We start from the raw sequence: 6,000 nt of genomic DNA, 5'->3' as shown, positions 1-6,000 counted from the left end.
TTGTCTCTACATTCAACTGGCCTGATCTAACAAAATACCGACGCTAGGCCTATGATGAGTTACTATTAATATTTGGATACGGCACACGTCCCATGCAACTGTAGCAGCTGATCAGCGAAGTGGACAGTTTAACGCCTGAAGGTGACAGATGAAAACAGAAAGGTTACAAAAACAGCATTCTTTGGAGTGAGTAATCAAATGTGTGCACCGCACCGAGCCAGGAGAATTGCAGAAGGTTTTGGGGGGATGGGGCAGGAAGGCAAACACACACACAGACTTGTTTTGGTTTTTGGAACGGAGGTTATTTTCAACAGTTGGAGGCAATCACCAGCGCATTAAGCTTTGTGGAACCATATGGGTGGAAAAGCCTGATTCCTTGCTCCTAGTCCACCTCTATCTCTCTCCAGAGATAAGCTTTCAGAGATAACTTTTGTCTCTCTTCATTAGGCTTCTCAGCAATGGATTGGTATGGCCATGAATGAATGGGAGAATTGTGGAGAGAGCGGGAAGAGGAAATATCAGTGCTTGTATCTGTGTTGGCCTTATTCTTTGTCCCAGACACAGAAGTGACAATCAGGAAACAGGTTTTCTTTCTGATTCTGTCTTTGGTATCCTGAAGGACCAGAGGACCAGAGTTGGGCTCATGTTATCACTTAAGGGTGTTCACTGAGTGTTTACTGTGTGTGGAGTGTTATACTAAGCACTTGGAAGAGTGCAGTACAACAGAGTTGGTAGACATGTTCCCTGGCAACAATCTAGAAGGGGAGATAGGCATTAATAATAACAATGTTGGTATTTATTAAGCGCTTACTATGTGCAGAGCACTGTTCTAAGTGCTGGGGTAGATACAGGGTAATCAGACTGTCCCACGTGAGGTTCACAGTCTTAATCCCCATTTTACAGACGAGGGAACTGCGGCACAGAGAGGTTAAGTGACTTGCCCACAATCACACAGCTGACAAGTGGCAGAGCCGGGATTCAAACCCATGACCTCTGACTTCCAAGCCCGTGCTCTTTCCACTGAGCCACACTGCTTCTGCTATACAATATTCATTGCCCTTCCACCTTATCTCGCTACCGACCTCTAGCCCACCTCCTACCTTGGCCTAGATACCCTTCCTCTTCATATCTGACAGACAATTACTCTTCCCCACCTTCAAAGCCTTGTTTGAAGGCACATCTCCTTCAAGAGGCCTTTCCTGACTAAGCCAACCTTTTACTTTTCTTTCACTACCTTCTGTGTTGCCCTGACTTCCTCCCTTTATTCATCATCCCCTCCCAGCCCCATAGCACTTAAGTACATATTCTGTAGTTCATTTGTTTATATTAATATCTGTCTCCCTCTCTAGACTGTATGTTCGCTATGAGCAAGGAAAGTGATATATTGCTATACTGTACTCTCCCAAGCATTTAGTACAGTGCTCTTCACAAAGTAAGCACTCAATAAATATGACTGATTGATGATTGTTCAGCTATCTCCTTGGTAGGATGCTTCCTTCTAAAGGTATATGGGATTTGATGAGTTAACAATGGCTCTTATCAGGTGCTAAGCCTCATCCGAACTCCCTAGGCAAATCCAAGGCACTAAGATAAGATGCGGTCCCATCCCTCGTGGGGCTCACAATCTAAGAGGTAGGGAAAGCAATTCTCATCCCCATTTTGTAGAAAAAGAAAATGAGGCAGAAAGCAGTGAAGTCACTTGTCTAAGATCAACCAGGGATCCAGGAGCAAAGCTGGGACTGAAGTGAGGTCTTCCTGAGTCCTGATCTTTTGCTCCTCTCATTCGAGGAGGGGATCTGTAACCAATGACCTTAGCTCTTGAGAGAAGCAGTGTGGCTCAGTGGAAAGAGCCCGGGCTTGGGAGTCAGAGGTCATGAGTTCGAATCCCAGCTCTGCCACTTGTCAGCTGTGTGACTGTGGGCAAGTCACTTAACTTCTCTGTGCCTCAGTTACCTCATCTGTAAAATGGGGATGAAGACTGTGAGCCCCACGTGGGACAACCCTGATTGCCCTGTGTCTACCCCAGCGCTTAGAACAGTGCTCTGCACATAGTAAGCACTTAACAAATACTAACATTATTATTATTATTGTTCTCTGTGCCTTAGTGACCTCATCTGTAAAATGGGGATTAAGACTGTGAGCCTCGTGTGGGACAACCTGAATACCCTGTATCTACCCCAGCGCTTAGAACAGTGCTCTGCACATAGTAAGTGCTTAACAAATACCAACATTATTAGCTCTTCTTGGAGCCAAATGTGACTCTCCAGATGGGCAGAGGAAAGGGAGAGATGAAGTGCTTAAAAGGTAAGGAGGTTACTCACCCAAAACCCCAAAGTGGGATGACCGCTACTTACCACAGCTCAGCCAACCCCCACGTAACTAAATGGTATATCAGATGATGCCCGGTGGTTGCAGACCTTGTGGACAGGGATCAGATCTACTAACTCTATTCTAGTGTACTTCCTCAATCAACTGATCAATCAGTGGTATTTACTGAGGGCTTCTCCTGTGCAGAGAACTGTACTAAACACTTAGAGTACAATACAGTAGATCACTGTGCACACAGTAAACATTTAATAAAATGCCATTGATCAATTGCTGGTCTCTGCCCTGTCCAGTAGTGCCCAGGGATGAGGGAAGTAAAAAAAAAAAAAAAAAAGTAGGTGGCACCTTGTAAAACTTGTCAGCAACAAGCAGCCTGCCTGTGGCCTCTCCTTCTATTCTCCTTTCTTCCCTGTTTCTCAGCTGGCACCAATAGTTGTTACTATGAAGCACATTACATCATGTCCACTCGTCAGCTGTGTGACTTTGGGCAAGTCACTTAACTTCTCGGTGCCTCAGTTACCTCATCTGTAAAATGGGGATTAAGACTGTGAGCCCCACATGGGACAACCTGATTCCCCTGTGTCTACCCCAGCGCTTAGAACAGTGCTCGGCACATAGTAAGCACTTAACAAATACCAACATTATTATTATTGCTTTGCAACTTTGTGCCACAGGGGCCCGATAAAATCAAGTAGCCCCAGCCCCTGAGGTTGGGTTAATCTAGCCACCCCTTATGGGAGTTGCACGGGGCTGGGGTGAGGGAAGGAGACATTTAAACCAATTCGATTGACACCGAAGTATGCTGTATTAGTGTGTGGTTAATTTGTATGACTGACTCTGTGCACACCAGTGGCTCAAAGGTTTTATGTTATTGCGTTATACTCTCCCAGGTGTGTAGTACAGTACTTTATGCATAGTAAGCACTGAATAAATATTGATTTGGCTTGTCAGCACAAAATGATTGTCCAGGCCCTGCAATAGGCCATGATTGGAAGTCACATGGGAAAATAATAATAATTGTGGTAAAATTTGTTAAGCACATACTATATGCCAGACACTGTAATAAACACTAGGGTGGCTACAAGCAAATTGGATTGAACAAGATCCCTGTCCCAGGTTGGGCTCAAAGTCTCATTCCCCATTTTACAGATGAGACACCTGAGGCTCAGAGAAATGAAGTGACTTGCCCAAGGTCACTTGCAGACAAGTGGCAGAGCCAGGATTAGAACCCAAGACCTTCTGACTCCCAGGCTCATGCTCTACCATGCTGCTTAGCAAATACAAGTTACTGGCCTGGAGAAAAATGACTCCATCACCAATATTGATTGAGCACCCACTATTTGCAGAGTGTTCTGTGGGGCATCTATTCTTGCTTGCCTGCCTTTCAACAGAGAGTTACCTTCTTTGTAAAGAACCTCATCCTACTGACAATCTTATCCCATTGCTCCCTCTTCTATTCAGATCTGAGGCTCGAGTTTCAGTTGTCAGTGGAGTCTTCCGATCCCAGCAGTTTGTGAGAGGGACTTTCGTGTTAGACCTGCTGTTTCCTGCAAGTCAAATCTCCCTGGAGCAGGTTATAACCCTATGGAGTGAACCCTCTGCAAACTTTGCTGCGTACAGGGGTCAGAGGTGCAGTTAGAGGGTAAGTCCAAGGGGCAGGGAAATTTGATTCCTTTCGCAGAGGTGGAGATCGCCAGGCTTCCCAGAGGGAGTTTTTGCTTAGAGGACACTGTCAGAATCTATGTAGTATCATTTTTGCTGCTTATTCTTTATTGGGCTATCTACAGAAATTGGAGATTTCGTTCCCCTTGAATATAGTGTTTTCATTTTCTAGATTCCCCTGATCTTGCATTTTCTGGCTGGGTGGGTTTTTGGTAGAGCTGAGGCTTTGTGCTTCTAGGGGACTTGAGCCTGAAAGATATTGCTTGAAAATATTTGCCTGCCTGTTCTCTATGTCAGTTTGTCAAAATTAAATTTTTCTGTTGACATTTTAGAAGGAAAAACATGTGTGTTTCATTTCAGTGACAGTATCTAAGCTTTCGTGGTTGTGGTTTAATCATAAGGCCACGAGGATTTCCTCTTCGAGTTACAAAGCAATGTCTAAGTTTTGGTCCAGTAATGATATGGAAAATATCCAAGCTTTGGAGATATGCAGTGGTTCAAGTATGATCCAGAGAGATCTGTACAGCTGCCAGTGATGTTAATTTGTTAGGTCCGTGGATGCAGAATATATTTGTTGTCTTTTTTAATCAGGCAGTTATTCACTTCCTGTTCCTAAACCGTTATATTTTCCTCTCTTCGGATGCCATTTTGCTCAATTCTCCTTATGCTGTTGATTTTCACTGACTTCATATATTCCGCTACTGTATTTTGCCTTCGAAAGTGTTTAGGGGTACTGGGTTTGGGAGAACCTGACACAAAATGACATTTTGGGTCATCAAATCAACTCTAATGGACACAGCTGATTTTCCCTTGGTAATGGACTTTTATGAACTTGAAAGAGCAACCTTAGGCGTTTTCGGAGAAAGGTGTGTGTTTCCCAGGATTTCCCTGTCAGCTGTGTGATCCTGAAGGATGGTTTTCCAAGTCTAAAAATGTGGGGACGTAGGCACACGTATATGTCTAGACCAAGGCACGGCCGTTCACTGGAGTGTATTCCCCTTTTGTCCAGTAGATGGCGGGCTTCGCCCGCTCTTGGAAAGTTGCAGAGAAATTTACTTTTTTGGGTGGCACAGCTGCCTTTGCTTTCTGTCCAAGACTGCTGGTGGGTCGTAGGTACCTAACCTGGGTTGGAGCTGGATGGAACTGAATTTTGCACATAGAATTTTCCCGGTGACAGCCATAAATGTAGGGCTTTTTTTTTTCCATTGGAAGATGAATCTTATAGACTTGAGCTTTCTCTTTTAAGAAACCAGCAACTAGAAGGCCGTATCCTTGGGGAACCAGTGTGGTTCAGTGGAAAGAGCCCGGGCTTGGGAGCTAGAGGCCATGGGTTCGATTCCCGGCTCTGCCACTCGTCAGCTGTGTGACCATGGGCAAGTCACTGAACTTCTCTGTGCCTCAGTTATCTCATCTGTAAAATGGGAATTAAATGTGAACCTCAAGTGGGACAACCTGATTACCTTGTCTCTACCCCAGCGCTTAGAACAGTGCTCTACACATAGTAAGTGCTTAACAAATACCAACATTATTATTATTATCCTGTGGCTTATCTTTAGGAGTTCTCTGGTATACCCCTGATTGCATTCCTGGAGCCCAAAGCTGCCTCTTTGTGGATTTTTTTCACCCACGGGGGCTCCAGAAATCCCGATGACATTGAGGATTTTGAGAAGTGACCCTTCCCCTCAGACTTCCAATTCTATCAGTGAGTAGAGGCTGAGCTTTGGAAGGACAAAAGGCCTATATGATTCTGAAGCTGAATGAGTGAATAACTGAATGAATGAATGACTAGTTACTACAACTAGTCTAAACTTCTGAAGTGGAAATTAGATTTAGCTGAGCAGATTATGTGACTATAACTCACACTAGCTTCTCCTCCTGTGTGCATTTCCCACATCCTTTGCCTATAAAAATATGCACTAAAAAAAAAGGAAAATCACTCGCATTTATCAATCACCTACTGGGTGAGGAGTGCTCTATTAAGTGTAGAAGAATATACACGAGAGTGTTAGCCAC

General features: G+C 44.4%; 1 long non-coding RNA gene across 1 annotated transcript in view; it reads left to right on the top strand.

Annotated features, from left to right (window-relative positions):
• LOC114814113 overlaps positions 1-6,000 on the top strand; it is a 51,209-nt gene continuing 45,209 nt past the window's right edge. The window contains exon 1 of the long non-coding RNA XR_003761882.1: positions 1-186. This is a non-coding gene — a long non-coding RNA (uncharacterized LOC114814113). The remainder of the gene's footprint in view (positions 187-6,000) is intronic.

This window comes from Ornithorhynchus anatinus, chromosome 1 (assembly GCF_004115215.2).
Source record: "Ornithorhynchus anatinus isolate Pmale09 chromosome 1, mOrnAna1.pri.v4, whole genome shotgun sequence".
Lineage (NCBI taxonomy): Eukaryota > Metazoa > Chordata > Mammalia > Monotremata > Ornithorhynchidae > Ornithorhynchus > Ornithorhynchus anatinus.
Note: the sequence above shows the minus strand (reverse complement) of the source record. Positions and strands in the feature narration are given on the sequence as shown.